The 17,844-nt window shown below is 34.0% G+C and overlaps 1 pseudogene; it reads left to right on the top strand.

Moving 5' to 3' along the window:
- Positions 1-3,967, top strand: part of LOC114165309 — a 28,756-nt pseudogene extending 24,789 nt beyond the window's left edge.
- The last annotated feature ends 13,877 nt before the right edge of the window (positions 3,968-17,844 follow it).

Consider the following 17,844-nt stretch of genomic DNA (forward strand, 5'->3'; position numbering starts at 1 on the left):
CTCAGGGAACAGAAGCCATTGAGGGATTGGCATTGAAATCGCATGGAATTGGTGGAGATTGCTTTGAAACAAATGCGCTTACCTTGTGTTTGGATGGAGCATTTTAACAATGCTTAGAAATTAAAATGCTTTGTATTTGAATTGCTTGTAATTAAATTCCATTCATTTTTTAAATAACTTGTTTGGATAAGGAAATTAAAATACCTTACATTTCAATTTCTTGTTTGGAAAAAAAAATTGAATTTATTGTGAGATAAAATTTAATTTTAACAATATTTACTTTACGCTTAATTATGTTTTGAGTTCATGATAAATTTGGAAACATACTCGACAACTCAGATGGGTCGGGCAGACCCAACTACGCAACCGGATTGGTTAGACCCAATGACCCACCCGATGATCTAGAGGCCTGACGGCCCATACTGCACGATTGTGCTGTCAAGTTCGTCAATATGGCCCGGTCCAACCTGTCTAGGTCATTGGCCTAATGCTTTAGACGGGTCCGATGACCCGAACGGGCCCAACGATCAAGACCGGCTCGACGACCTGGACGGACCGAAGACCTGCACGGGCCCGATGACCTGGACAGGCCTGACGACCTGGACGAGCCCGACAATCCGGACGGGCCGAATACCCGGACGAGTCCGAATACTCAGACGGGTTCGACGACCTGGACGGGCCCGTACACCCAAACGAGTCCGAAGACCCGAACGGGTCCAACAACTAGGATGGGCCCGACGACTTGGACACGTCTAACGACCCGGACAGGCCCGACGACCTAGACGAGCCCGAGACTAGAACGGGCACCGACAACTCGTACGGGCCCTTTAAAACCATCAAGCCGGTCCGGATAGTCTGGCTCGTACGACTCGTCGGGCCCGTCTGGATCGTCGGGATCGTCCGTGTCATCGGGCCTGTCTAGGTCATCGTTCCTGTCCAGGTTGTTAGGCTTGTCCGAGTTGTCGGGCCTGTCCGGGTCGTCGGGCCTGTCTGGGTCGTCGCACCCGTCCAGGTTGTCAGGTCCGTCTAGGTTGTCGGGCCCGTCCAGGTCGTCAGGCTCGTCTGGGTTGTCGGGCTTGTCCGCATCGTCCCGCACTTCCGAGTCATCGGGCACGTCCGAGTCGTCGGGCTCATCCGGGTCGTCAGGCTTGTCCGCATCGTCCCGCACTTCCGAGTCATCGGGCTCGTCCGGGTTGTCTGGCACATCTAGGTCGTCAGGCATGTCCGGGTCATCGGGCCTGTCTGGATCGTCGGGTCCGTTTGGATCGTCAGACCTGTCTGGGTCATCAGGCACGTCCGAATCGTCTAGAATGTGAGGTTGAGTGAAAAGAATTTCCAATTCCACTTATTTTGAAGGTATTTGAATTTCTACTAATTTAGCTAATTGAAATCCTTCAAAAAAAATGCTTGATTTGAAATGCTTTTTAATTTCTCTATCCAAACAAAGCATTTCATTACAAAGAAATCTAAATTCTTCAAAAAAATGAATTGCTTCATTAAAATACTCTATCCAAACACACTCTTAAGGAAATGAAAAGATTGAAACTGTTGAAACTTGATTCTGTACAACTCACTGGGTCTTTTCGGCATCTTTCTAAGCAGTTGAGATGGATCTGTTGGCAAGGATTTCCTCTGAAATACATACCTGTAAACTTTTATCAAGGAAGTGTAGTTGTGATAAACTTAAAACACAGTAATCTTACACTAGTCTGGAAGGAAACTCAGGTATATATATATATTACATGCCAATACTAATTATTTATTGCCACTAGTCACAACAATTCATATTCCATTTTCTTCTCTGACTTCCGTATGAAAATGTTTGTTTTCTGTAGTTGTTGGAGTGGCTAAAAATCCTCAATCTTAGTCATTCCAAAAACTTGACCACCACCCCAGACTTTTCTAAGCTACCTAATCTTGAAAAGCTAATTCTCAAAGATTGTCCACGTTTGTGCAAGCTGCACCAGTCCATTGGAGATCTCTGCAAACTTCTGCTGCTAAATTTGAAGGACTGTACAAGCCTTCGCAATCTACCAAGGAGGACCTATAAGCTGAAATCTGTGAAAACTCTAATCCTCTCTGGTTGTTTGAAGATGGCCAAGTTGGATGAAGACATAATGCAGATGGAATCCTTGACAACTTTAATTGCAGAAAATATTGCTGTGAAACAAATTCCCTTTTCGATAGTAAGATCAAAGAGCATTGGATATATATCCCTGTGTGGACATAAAGGATTGTCACGTAATGTTTTTCCATCTATCATTTGGTCTTGGATGTCACCAAAAATAAATCCCCTATCCGGTATTTACCCATGTTGGAGCATGTCATCATCTCTAACCTCCATAGATGTGCAGAGTAACAATTTGGGTGATCTAGCATCAACGCTTACAAGCCTTTCAAAACTTCGTAGTGTTTTGCTGCATTGTGACACGGAGTTTCAGCTATCTAAAGAATTAAGAACAATTCTGGGTGATATATATGACGTAAGTTCTTTTAAATTAGATACAAGGTCAAATGAATCGCAGATAACAAACCATTCGTTGAGGCCTTATTTCATTGGAATAGGAAGCTACCATGAAGTCTTCAATACTCTAAACAAGAGCATATCAGAGGTTCTTTCTGTCAATTTTCTTTTGATATAATATTCATCTTTACAATTGATTAAGAGACATGGAATTATCTTGGTTAAAATATCTATAGGAGATCCAATGTGTGCTTCTAGAGTTAGTAATAAATTTTTTTTCTGGACACTATATTTTCTGTTTGCTCTGTTTTGTTAGGTTGTAAATTTACTGATAATTCTTTTCTAACGGAAGACCTGGTTGCTGGTTGTATCGTCAGTTTGATTTGGTAGAATTGACTACTGGTCTTCATTTTGTGCTGATTTACATCCTTTTGTAATATATATATATATATATATATATATATATATATATATATATATATATATATATATATATTACCCAAAATACTCAATAATGATATGAGTTTTCCTCCCTTCTTACTCCGGCACCTAAAAACTAAAGCTCTCTTATTTCTTTTTTCTGTTTTTCATCCTTTCTTTTACTGTCTTTGATTTTGTAACACTACCCAATGAAGCCTTTTAGCCTTACCTATAAAAGCCCACTTTGTATTACTTTGTAAACGTTTCATATATAAAGTCCATTTTTGCATAATTAGTTGACTATTCCTTATATAATGTCTCAATAAAATGGACTGAGTGAAAAGAAAAACAGATTAGTACATGCTTTTTTTCCCTTCTGCATTATATAATTACAACATGAAGTGTTTTTTCCTCCACATGCAATTGTACCCGATAAGTAACAAAATTTTAATCGAATTACACAAGAATCCCTACTTATGAATTTGTTCTCTATGTAATAATACATCAAGTTTTCCTTTCTGTAATTTGGTATTAACATACATCAGCTTATAAGCCAATTTGAATAGCATGATTAGGTCATGACTTTGGTTTTTGTATGTGGTACAGGGATTCGCTATCAATGAGTCTTGTGATGTTTGTCTTCCGGGTGACAACCGTCCACTTTGGTTGACTCATACAGGTGAAGGACATTCAGTGTTTTTCAAGGTGCCTGAGGATCGTAATTGTCTAATGAAAGGAATGTTTTTGTGTGTTGTTTATTCATCACCCCCTGAAAAAGTGGCAAATAAATGCCTTCTTAGTGTCTTGATAGTTAATTACACAAAGTGCACCATTCAAATATACAAACGAGACACAGTAATTTCTTTCAATGAAGAAGATTGGAAGGACATAACATCACAGCTAGGATTTGGTGACCAAGTGGAGATTTTCGTAACTTTTGGGCATGGATTGATTGTCATCAAGATGGCTATCTATCTGTTATATACTGAATCAACTGACATGCAAATGAATGCTTCTTTGGAACCAAAGGAAAATTCCCTCCTTAGATTCCTAAAGAGAATTCTAATATGTGACTTCTGGTGAGCCATATCTCTTTTTCAGGAACAAATCAGGATTCCTTGTGGAATGGAATTAAATCTTAGTTTCCTTTATTCACAAACCTCAACATCCTAATCATGCGAGTAGAAATTAAAATCTTCCCGCAACATTTTTACAGGCCAAGTTTCTAACTTCTGACAAATTTAATGATAAGGTGATAAGGTTTATCGATAGTACTGGGTAGACCTTGTTTTTTTTTAATGGGCGTGACAGAGTTTCAGTTTTCGCTTCCTGAGTTTCGAGACTCAATTTTGCTTTAACATATGGCTTCCTCACATAAGGGTATTTGATTCAAACGTAAAGTGAAATGAAATAAAAAATAAAATCAAGACATTAATGCCATAATCCAGAATGTAAAAGCTATTTTTCAAACTATGACTAAGACAAACAAAATGAAATATCAAGCAATAAATTATTGTTTAATCCACTACTAGATATATAATGTACACTAACACTAAAAAATTGTTATTAAATCATGAAAAATATTATTAATAGAATTTAGTAACATTTTATCACATGTTACGTATTCCCCATGTTACTATTGATTTTTTGTAACATTTATACTTATTAATAGAGAAATTTACATAAATATTACTAAATATTTTAAGTAACATTTTTTTAATAAAAGTGTAACATTTTTAAAATGTTACTAAAAGATTATAGTAACATTTTTTTATAGAAAAGTGACATTATAAAAATGTTACTAGAAAGTTTTAGTAACTTTTTTTTAATAAAAAGGCTACATGTTAAAAATGTTACTAAAAATAACAAAAATTTTACACGTGATTGAGCAGGGCAGAAAATTTCACACGTGATTATAATAACAGATAGCAAGATAAATGAATATATACACACATGAAGCTATTTGATATATCCACAAATTCACAAGCTAGATACACGTTCACACAAACAAATATATTGATCACTTGAAAGTATTAGCATTTCAAGGAAAAAATCCAAAATTTTAAAATATGCTGAAGGACTATCATATTAGCCGATACATATTACATTTATGGGTTAAGTATCTTTTTAGTCCCTGAACTTTGGTCAAAAATTGGAATTCGTCCCTGGTCGAAACTTTGATAAATTTTGGTCCCCAAACTTTACAAATGAATGAATATAGTCCTTTTAACTCAATTACGTTGACTTTTTTCAACATGTCGAATGTGTTTCATGTTAATATTGGAGTTGTTTATGCCGTTTGACACATTCTCGACTCAATATTTACTGAGAAATCCATTCAAAATCTAAAAAAAAGTTAACAAAATTGAGTTAAAAGGACTATATTCATTCATTTTTTAAAGTTTAGGGACCAAAATTTATCAAAGTTTTGGCCAGGGACGAATTTCAATTTTGGGTCAAAATTCAGGGACTAAAAACATACTTAACCCTACATTTATTTAAGCAACCAAAGCTAAATGATCAGAATCCAGAAACCAAAAGATTAACCAAAAACATCTAAAAGAAAGGGGAGGATAACCCTAGAAAGAACAAACAAGTCCTTAATCTCCTATATGCAACAAGTGAACCCTTGTTTAGGCAAAGGCCTTCCACCTTTGGCACACGAAAGAACACAGCTAGAACCTGTTGAATAATAAAAAAGAAACAAAGCTCACGAACAATGCCAATTTCAATTTCAACCACATAAACCAACACAAAGGCACACTTATAAAGAGTGTGTGGACTCATTAAGTGGTTTTGAACTACTTTATACAACTTATTTAAATTTTAAAATTAACAAAGGTAAAGTCTATTCATGCAAGTTTAAAATAACTAAAGAAAGCTAAAAATTAACTCAAAACCAGAATTCTACAAGAAACTAAAAACTTCACTAATCAAGACCTAAAAAGGACTCTAAAAGTAGGCTAATACTAAGGACTGTATTAAAACAGAAAGTAAATAAGTAAAAAAATTATCTAAACAAGTTTTAATGGACTAAAAATAACTAAAAACTAACTCAAAAACTGATTCCTAATAGAACTCTAAAAATTCACAACTCAAATCTAAAAAATTCTACTAGAGCATATCTTCATAAAGCCCTCCCAAACTAAAAACTAACACCAGTACTAAGTAAACACAATACATGGCAACTACATAGATGCTCAATAATGTCAAGTACTAAACACAATACACAATAATAAGCACACATAAGAAAATCTCTAAAAGGATGTCAAGTTCAAAGCTCTAAAAGATTTAGACTAGAAAGTGAACCAACGTGTTAAACAACTGCATTGTGAATAGACTAGCATGTGACGTGAGAAACCAACATGAATCTTTTCACCAGAGTCACAAGAGCATCATACCTCAGTTTTTTATGTCATAGTTGATTGAGCTGGTTTTTCTTTAGAACCAATTGGAATCTTTTCACTAGGATAATGGATTCTACATGTTTTTCCCTCTCTGATAGTTCAGAAACAGTGTACATATAGGTTTATTCCTACAAAAGTAAAACATACACAAAAAATTGATTTAATCCAAACATATTTTGACTAGTACTCAGAAAGTGAAAGAAACAACGAAACAAAGCATAGGGGATTAGTACTGAACACTATATTAAAATATACAGGGCTGATTTCAAATATAAAATTTATTTGAATAAGCATAAGTAGTATCTGAAAGCTAATAGCTTGGACATAAGTGTGTGAAATGGAAAAAGAACTGTAAGTGGCTCTGCAATTTGTTTATCATAAAATCGAAAACATAAATACAGAGTTTAAGAAGAATGGTAAAAAATTTCAAGTCTTCCATGCAAATCCAAACAAAATATCTGCATATCCATCAAAATAATAAATCATAAATGCTACTGCCAACAAATTGTAGTAGAATGTAAAAGTCAAAGTAAAGCAAAAATGAAATTTGATTTGCCTGAGGATGGCAATTACTGTTATATGTATAATCTTAATAAAAATATAAAATCCTAGACAAAAGACTTCAATTTATCCAGACATTCCAGCCTTCTCTCTACTAGTTTCCACTTATCATGAACTTTAAGTATCATCTTATATCAATCTTAAATATTGGAAAAAAAATATATATGTAAAGCTGGAACATGCCTGATTTGAATTCCCCTTCATTTGAATCTTCCTCCACATAATCTTCCCTTATCTCCACGAGGCCCTCTTGTGCCAAATTAAACCACATTCATCTTGTGTCAATTGTTGTTCCCGGCACATCATCCCTAAACCAACTAACATCTTCACATTCATCTTCATCAATCACAGGTTGATACAAAAGTGGACTCTTTAATTCATCTCCCAAGTATTTTTCCAAATCATTATTCTCTAAATCTCCATATACATCAAACAAATCTCTAGGGGTAGTTTTAGTCACAACTTGCCAATTATCCCTTGGATCTTCTGTATAATATACTTGCTTTACTTGGGTTGCAAATACGAAAGGGTCACTTTTGTAAATCAACTTCCCAAAATGAACAAGTGTTAACCCAAAATGATCTTGCTTACTTTCAAACCAATCACATTTAAATAACACAAATTCAAAGTGTCCATAATAATCTAATTGTATTATATCTTTCCAAACTCCATAGTAGGTAACATTTTCTACTTCAGGATTTTCATCTTCTTTATTTCTAAACCTCACAGTAGATAAAGTAACCATTACTTCAAAGTTTTGTGTTTGTCTCTCACAACCCTCAATAATGAACTTGTAACCATTTATCACAAAAGTTGAAAATCTTCTAGCAACAGTATTAGGCCCTTTAGCCAACCATTTAACCTCCTCACTCACAACCAAATTTTTGACATGGTATTCAAACTAGAGATGTCAAAATGGGTTTCAACCCGTGAGCCAACCCGGCTCACCACGGGTTCGAGCCGGGTTGAGTTGAGAAAAATTCAACTTTTTTAAAAGTGGGTTGAACTCAACCCGGCTCACTTAACCCACGGGTTAAACGGGTTCGAGCCGGGTTGAAGGTGGGTTGGCCCACTTAACCCACCAACATTTTTTTACAATTTTCTTTTTATTTTTTTTAAATTTTCTTTTATTTTTTTTTAATTATTTACTACTCCAATTATATTTGTTCACAATTTCATATTTTTAAATGCTAGAATGTTGCTTAATTATATTTGAATTATTTGAATGTTTAATTAATTTGATTGTCAAGTTATATATATGTTGATACTTTAATCTCTAACTATAATCTTTATAGTAAATTACTCAAGTAACCGTCTTATAAATAATTTTTTCTAAATTAGCATGAAAAAAATGTATAGTTTTTTTTATTTATATTTTGTTGAATAGCATGACAGAAAATTTGTAATATTAGTTATGCTTTCTTAGACTAATGGATACTTTCTTGGAAATAATTCTTCATATATTGGTGGTGAGCATGATCAAAACACTGGTTCTTGATTTTACTGTGATTGTCATCTCATGGGTTACTTAAAAGTTTATTTAAATATTTGAATAATAAAAAAATAATAATAATTTTTTTAGGTGGGTTGGTGAGCCAACCCACTTAACCCACCAACCCGTGGTGGGTTGAGCCGGGTTACAAAATTTCTGGCTCACCAGAAAGTGAGCCGGGTTGGGTTCACTCATTTTGAACCCGGCTCGTGGTGAGCCAACCCGTGTGAGCCGGGTTGGCTCACTTTGACATGTCTAATTCAAACCACTTGTGAAATGTAAGAGATTGATCTTTTGCCATATTCCAAGTTCTTGTTGAATTTTCATAAACATTACTAGAGAGGAATTCCTCATGTTCTCTACAAAAAAAAATTGAATAAGTTCACAAAATTTTGAAATCTCACACAAAAGACAAAAATATGAATATTTTCTTACTTGACAAATGACTTGGTGAGCTCACAATTAAACAAGACACAACGATGAGCTGGCTCCCACTCAAGAGGTTGCAAAGTAGTCATCACTCCATTACCTATTGGACCATCTAAATTCCTTGGCAGCTTGTTGAACTTTGTTTGCACATCATCTTTCAAATATCTTAAGCAAAATGTCAAACAATTATCCGCTAAATATCCCTCTGCAATTGAACCTTCTGGATAATTTCTATTACGCACATAAGATTTTAACCTATGAAGAAATCTACAAGAATATAAAACTATGATTAGGAATACAAGTGGAGGAAATAAATTTACCAAAAAAGATTTCCTTAGAAAAAGAATTACCTTTCAATTGGATACATCCATCGGTAATGTACAGGCCCGGCAATTCTAGCCTCATATGCTAGATGTATGGATAGATGAACCATTATGACAAAAAAAGATGGAGGAAAAATCCTCTCTAATTCACATAGAATTAATGCAATTTCTACATCCAATGATTCAAAATCTTCAACTATGATGACTTTAGAACATAACATTTTGAAGAAAGAACTTAACTTCATTAGAACTCTCGCAACTTCCTTTGGCAACACTTTTCGAATAGCTACTTTTAGCAAGTCTTACATCAATATATGAAAATCATGACTTTTTAGTCCAAGAATATTGTGTTGTTCAAGATTAACACATCTAGAAACATTGGAACCATAACTTTCTAGAACTTTCACTTCTTTTAAAACACGACAAAAGATGCCTTTTTCTTTTAATGAAAGTGAAAATCTTGCATGTGGAAGGACTACCTTGTTTGGTCCTATATTTATAGGATGAAGGTCTTTCCTTATACCCATCTCAACCAAGTCAAGTCGGGCTTTGAGATGCTCCTTTGGTTTCCTTTCTATATTTAGTATTGTTCTTATTACATTTTCACATATATTCTTTTCAATATGCATCACATCAAGATTGTGACGAAGCAAATTAGTCTTCCAATATGGCAAGTTAAAGAATATACTCAATTTTGACCAAGGATCACCCTTCTTTCTTTTCTGTTTTTTTAGCATTGCCAAATGAATTTTTTCTATCACCTAATATATCCAATATGTTAGACCCTGCTAACGGAGTAGGTGCTCCTCTCAATTCTTGGATACCATCAAAACATTTTTTATCCTTTCGCCACCTATGTTTTAAGTCTAACCACCTTTGATGACACATATAACACATCTTTTTACTATTGTTTAAGTACCTTGAGCATGTGTGGTAGTTACATACAGGACATGCCAATTTTCCACTTATAGTCCAACCTGATAACATAGAATAAGCAGGCAAGTCATTAATAGTCCAAAGTAATGCAACATGTGCCTGGAAAAATTCTTTATTAGAAGCATCATAAGTTTCAAACCCTTTCTCCCACAACTCCTTCAACTCGTCAATACGAGGTTCCAAATAAACATCAATACTACTTTTAGGGGAAGAAGGACCAGGAATTAGTAGTAACAACATCAAGTAAGGTTGTTTCATACAATCCCATGGAGCTAAATTATATGTCATCATAACTACAGGCCAAATACTATGTCCTTTGGCCATCATCTTAAATGGAGTAAATCCATCACTTGCTAACCCAAGCCTCACATTTCGAGGATCTGATGCAAAGTTAGGATGGAGAGAATCGAAGGTTTTCCAAGCAAGTGAATCAGCTGGGTGTCTTAGCTTTCCATCTTTGGTGCGGCCTTCATCATGCCATTTCATTGATTTAGCAGTTTTTGATGACATGAATAGCCTTTTGATCCTTTGTTTTAAAGGAAGGTACCTCAAAACTTTGGCTGGAATTGGAAGTGAAGCTACCTTAGAAGAAACTTTTCTTCTAAATCTTTGATGTTTCATTTCTTTATATCTAGAAGCATGACATTTAGGACATCTAACTTCATTCTCATACTCCTTTCGAAATAAGACACAATCATTAGGACAAGAATCAATTTTTTCATAACTAAAACCTAAGTCCTTAATGATCAACTTGCAATCTTGATACGATGATGGCAAACAAGAGTTTTCAGGAAGTAACTCTTCTAAAACTTTTAGCAACATATCAAATGACACATTGCTCCATCCATGGAGATTCTTAATATGTAGCAATCGAACAATGATTGATAACTTGGAGAAATTTTTACTTCCAGGATATACTTCTTGGTGAGCATCACGTATTAACTTGGAAAACCTAGTTGTTTCAGTGTCAAACTCACCATTATCTTCATCTATAGTGTCATCAAAATCATTTTCTCCTAAATTTGGGGGCATCATGAACGTTTCCTCTAACAAACTATCCAAATCATTATGCATACTAAATTTCTCTCGTTCATCACTGTACATCTTATTTGAAGAGCCAGATTCTCCATGAAAAACCCACTTTGTATAGTTTCTATCAAATCCGACACACATTAAATGCTCATGCACTTCCTTTCGACTACCCTAACTACAATTGTTACACTCCTTGCAAGGACATAGAATTTGATCTCCTTGAGCACTATTCTCAAATGCGAAATTTAGAAAAAAATCCAATCCATCCAAATACCTAGTAGATGATCTAGGTGCTACCATCCACTTTTTTTCCATGTTTATATATTCTTAGATCGCCCTGTATGGCTTGAATCCATCAATTACCTAAATGAAAATGATACGAAAATAAAACTGAGAAGGTTATATACAAACATCGTTTAGGTAAAGCTCGTGGTTTAACAAATTTGTAGAAGCTAAAGATAATATAGTAAAAGATACAACAATTGAACAAAACAGAAGTAATAGGTGAATAAAGAGAAAAATTTAACTTTTGTAATGTATCTATCAAACGGTTAATAAAGAGAAGAAAAAAACGAAGGATGTAATAATGTTTACATATCCAAAAGAAAATGGATAATACAAACATCATGAGGGATGAAGGATTAACAAAACATTAATAGCAAAACATTCATTTGTCTTATACCATTCCCTTAATTTTCTTTAAAGTATGTGATTGTGAAGATATCAGATGCAAACATGGTTGAGTAAACAGGGCATTGGACAGTCCATAAACTAAGGAAATCAAATAAGTGCAATGATACTCTATCAGCTTATGCAGTTATAGCAGTGAGAGCATAATTTAGGAAAACTCGAAAAACTCAATGGATGCTATATTCATATAAGGATTACCTTGTACCAAGTCAAGGGTTGATTTATAGGCAAATCAGATTGTGAATTCCACTATCCAGAACTTCCACTTGATGGACCTAAATCTTCATATTTAAGGCCAACCTGAATTTACAAAAATATAGATGGTGTATTTGGTCTATGCATGACTTCATTAAAGAAAGGAAAACTGAAGTTCAATTTACTAGTTCTACTGTATCTGTTCAGTTAATTGAACAAAACTCAAAATGGGAAAGAAAATAAGTGGCTTTAGTTAAGCTGAGACTAACCTAATATGTCTACTGTTGGGAGGAGAGATCAACTGTGCTTCCATTCTTCAAACCTTTCAATATCACTAGACCAGTAATCCCCGCACCCCATGTGTCAAAAAATGCTCCATAGTTCTGATGGTAAAGTGAAATGATGTGAGGAAGGATTAACAAGCCAATGCATATATAAACCAATATTTCCTCAGCCTTCTATTCTTATATACAACATAAGAAGTAAAGCCAAACCTGAAGTCCCACTGTTAAACTCAGGAGATCAATTATGTTCTTCCCAGCAACTAGTTTGATGGGGATGTCTACTGCAACCTTAGCTTTGTTACTATTGCCACATCCACTCACTAAAAAAGTTGTCCATAATGTCACATATAAGTATTATTGGATAGATCAAGGAATATTTTACGATGTAGTGAAATAAAAACATTGTCATCAGATGTCGTTGTTTTTAATTTCATTTTACGTGCAAGCTTTCCATTTATGAAAGCATGTAGAGCTTGACTAAGTGACTCAATGTGAAGGACAATTTGAGAACCAACATCATCTTCAATATCAATACTGCAGAAAAATACTGCAGAAAACGAATAATACCATGAGGGATGAAGGATTAACAAAACATTCATAGCATAACCATAACCATAAGTTTTCCTAGAGAAAGCTAGGGAATGGAATAATGAGACAGAATAGAAGATGATACCTTATAACGATGGTAATGGTCATCAACAATGTCACCATTACTTCCATCAGTGACAATTCCTGAAATGTACAACCATATATACCATTGGATTTTTTTCCCCAATATAAACAATAAATGTTTTAGAAAATAATGAGTAAGAAATGTGAGCCTAGCTTGTGAGAGAAAACATCCCAGTTATCTAGCCCCTTTCCATCAACTAAGTAAGTTTCTTCAATCTGCGAAATCGTTCATTGTTTGGCAAAATCACTGGAGAAAATAAGAAGAATAACCAATCACAGTGTTTCATAGAGAAAGAACCTGAAACGAAGAAGATGCAGTTCCGAAAAGAAAGTTTGGTGGAAATGGAGATGAAGATGAATCCTCTTTGAGAGACAAACCTAACCTTCTAATGTATGAAATGGAGAAGAAACTAACCTTTTTATGGAAGCTATGCAAAAATCTAACTTCCTTCTAATCCGAACTCCAGTGCAGCGGTGCGGCAGTGAGGCGCGGTGCTAGAATGTTGATGTGGAGCGTAGGGTTTAGAACAAAGAACGAAGAGAAAGAGGGAAAAGAAAAAAAAAGTAGAGGAAAAAAATAAAATAAAAATTATTTGTTTGTATTTATTTATTGAGGTCTAAAATAAAACTAAAGACATTTTCTGAAGTTTACAACTAAACTTTTGAAATTTAACCAAAGTTAAAAAAACCTCCCTTAAACCAATTACTGATAAATAACTTCTATTAAATATGATTTTTTTAGTGTTAAATAAATTCATAAATCAAGGGCAAGAACAAAACAATATATTCTTTTAAAAAATGTTAAATAATTTACAATAATATTTATTTAAAAAAATTACTACAATCTATAAAATTATGTATATTAACATTTTTAATAATTATAATATAAAAAATGTTACTAAAAGTATAAAAAAATTAATAATCTATAGTGACATTTTTAAAAATGTTACATTTCATTTTGTTAATATTCTCTATAGTAACAATTTTAAGAAAATGCAGCTATAATATATATATAGTAACATTTCTAATAAATGTCACTAAGAAAACGTTACTATAACCCGTAAATGCTATAGTGAATCAATGATTGTTTTAGAATGTGTTGAATGAAATGCTTTTCTTGAGAAGTTGATGTACTATCTAGACGATATAAAATTTATTAATTACATTTTTTAATAAGGTTTACATCAGTAGAATAAGTTTCTATAACTTTCCATATGTTAGTTTATGAATTTGATATATATATATATATATATATATATATATATATATATATATATTAATGATCAAGGTCGAATTAAAATGATCATCGAGCAAATTATGGTTTGCAATGATCATTTTGAATTCTTCCAAAGTTGTATTGTTACAATTAAGGACTTATTCATGGTGTGTTGCACAAGTCCCCTAAGACACAAGAAGCTTTCCAAATTTTTTGAGAGTCTCATAATTAGCAAGAAACTCTACAATGTTTTACAACCACCAATACCTTTAGAGACGAGAGAAAAATGGAGAGAATTACTAACGGATGAAGCAGTCGGTAATTACGGATGGGCATAATCCGTTGGTAAATATTACCTATGCCACATTTACCGACAGATTATTACTCATCGATAATCCGTCAAAAAAGAATGTTTACGACAAATTTTGATTAATTTCGACGAATTTTCATTGTTTTGCTTCTCAAAGGCACTGAACTACAAAGCTAAGGTGACTCATTTTTGTTCATAACATCCATTTTATAAACATAATCAAATTTTAGTAGATTCAATACTCAAACATCTCTAGTTGTAATTATTAAAGTGTAATGCAAATTCTAGAAGAATCTAGAAAATCCTAAGATAATGAAATGCAATAAAAGTTCTAGTATAAAGTAGAAAAGCCTAAGATAGGAGGAAATTATCAAGAACGTTCTACATAGGCAAAAATGCAGAACATTCCACACAAGTTATGGCTAACACTTTCTAGAATAATCTATAGGTCTATAAATACCCATGTATTCTACCATTTTACGTATGAAGACCAGACAATTAAGACAACATCCAATACAACCACGCACAACTACCTAACATACTACTTCCAACTACTACTGCCACATTCTATTATCTCTACCATTTTTCACTATCAGTAATGATTACCATAGTTCCTTGGCCGAATCATTCATGAGTCTCGCATAAGTTTTCTAATTGGCCAAATCCATTAACATCATCAAGCACAATGAGCAACTTTTTTCAACAAAGTTCGTTTTCGATCATAGTTCTTCCAATCCAAGTGCATTTCAACCTGAATAAGAATTTTAGGATATCAGAAAGAATAATTTCTAGCAAATCAACATACCTTTTCTATTTTTTGATCCAAATCTTCTCTAATATTTCGAATAAATGTCTTACCAATGAATGGATGATAAATTCGATTATAGAGAGCTTTAGTCATGATAGTTTTCCTCGATACTCCCATTTCCCATATCCCGTTGGACTCTAATACATCAAATCACCTTTTCCATGTTGGACTCTAATCCAAGAAGAATCAGATAATATACAACTCTGCACAGTCCAACAATGTTTGATCACGGTTAACACAAGTACAACATCATGCCTTCAAGATAAATGGTAATGTATTACGAAAAATAAATCACAAGCTCAACATATGCTTCATTCACTCTCAAACAATAAAAGTACGAATAATTCATTTGTTTACCTGAAATATTTGACATCCCAACTAGTGATAGCTATAGTTGTGGTTAGTGCACAATGTTAGTATTATGGAGCTTGATTTTGTCTCACGTTTTTTATTATTGTGAGATGTTGTTCTCTATTTTGCTATATAAGCAACCCTTTGTAAAGCTTGAAATACACATTGAAATAAAAAACACTTCCTAGTGTAGTCGTGGACATATGAAAGCATACAGATTGTATGCTGAACCAATTTGAATTTTGGTGTCACTTATTTTTCTCTCCTTTTATTGTCATGTTCCTAACAATATAAGATTAGTGGAATCTTCTAGTTCAACATTGAGTACTGAAACTAGAGGAAAAAGTAGCCAGAAAGGTTGTAACAAAAGTCCAAAATAATATCACTTGTTGGAATTGTCAGAAAAAAAGGGTGACTTTACAAATCAATGTTGGTTTACAAGGAAGAACAACAAAAAGAAGCAACATAATGATCATTCATGAAATGTAAGGAAATTCTACCTTGTAGATGAAAAATCTCTTAAGGAGTGTACTAATGTGATGGGGACTCACCCTTGAGGAGAGATTGTTGGGAAACCAAGCGTGAGTCTAAGTCCCATATTGGGTAGAAATGAGAAAGTAGAGTATTATATAAGGATGAAGACCCATAAAACCATTGTCTTAAGGTTTTGGGTTAAAAGTAATGTCAATCCCTTATTTTGATGAGAATGCTATGAAGACCCATAAATCAAAGAATCCTATTAAAAAAAAGTTGAAATGCGATAGAATAAACTTCAATTCTTTTATCAAGAACGTAAATAGTTGGTGAAAAGATAGTAGGCTCAGCCTGCATACTTCTTTTTTTCCTCTGAACTTAACGTTAAACTTTTATAAAGACACTTTAAAAGCTACAATTATTCACTTAGAATTTCAGACTAACATCTTCTGCAACATCAACTGCTCCCCTAACGAGTTACATGATCATCACCAATCAAAAACAAATAGGGCGAGCTTAATAGAATAAAAGTGCACTACACAATATATTAAATAACTATTCAATAATTCAAACACTTCTAATAACCCTCAAGTCTCACGCCCTAGACTTCATCAACACCCTTTGATGATTACTTTGATCGATCCATGCTGCCACGAGTATCTACTCGCCCCTCCGACTACAGGCCACCACCTATAGTCCACATGTAGGAATGATCTTGTCACAATCACAATTCACAAACCAAGAGGAGTTCCTAATACGAACCACAATCCATATTTGTCCAAAGACTACCAAACTCATCAGATAACACCAAGGAGGCCAATCTTCTGGAACCCATCTGTACGAACCACAATCTCACACCTTCCACTAGACTTTCAAAACCACCAGGCTATAACGTCGAGTGGCCACGTGTTACCCCAATACAAATTACACTCGTAACTAGGCCCCTAACAAAGCATCACATCAGAACCTCCATCCAAAGTTGTGTAGAATCCTCCTCGAAGTCCAATTCAGCCCTTGGAACCGTTTGGTGCCTCGTTCATATCGCTTGGAGAAAACTGGTTCTAGATCCCTTGGTAGGATACTTGGCGCCGCCAGGAGCCAACCCACTAGATTTTGGTCCAAGCCTAGTTCTACAACACACCGCCTAGCAGGACCACTTACGTCGTCAAGCGCCAATTCTCGGGTTTTGCTCCAGAGTTCACTTTGTGGCCTATTTTCTGGCGATTTACACTGTTCTTCCAGATGCCACACCAGTAACTGAAAACTTTTTTGTTTTTGGCACTCTAGAATAGGTTCCAATGAACCTATTTACACAAGACACTCAATTCACGCAAAACATGCATCTATGACAAGTAAATATCACATTGTCATACATAAAACACAACCATATCATTGCTTTCATACATCCTGGAGAATCATAATAAATTCACATAAAACCATCAAAACAAAGTGTTATACCCAACACACAATCTTGGACAACCAAACAATATACAAACTAAAAAGAACACATAACCATTGTCTGAAAATATCGCACGAGTAATAAAATAGTAATAATAATAATAATCATAATGATAATAATAATAATAATAATAATAAAAACAATAACAACAACAATAATGATAATAATAATAATAAAACGAAACAATAAATATAATAATAATAATAAAAGAAAATAATAATAATAATAATCATAATAAGAATAAGAATAATATTAAGTGTGCCGTATTTAGAAGAAAAACTCTAAACATCTTGTCAAGACAAAGGATGAATCATAATAATC

Source organism: Vigna unguiculata, chromosome 10, assembly GCF_004118075.2.
Source record: "Vigna unguiculata cultivar IT97K-499-35 chromosome 10, ASM411807v1, whole genome shotgun sequence".
In the NCBI taxonomy this organism is placed as follows: domain Eukaryota; kingdom Viridiplantae; phylum Streptophyta; class Magnoliopsida; order Fabales; family Fabaceae; genus Vigna; species Vigna unguiculata.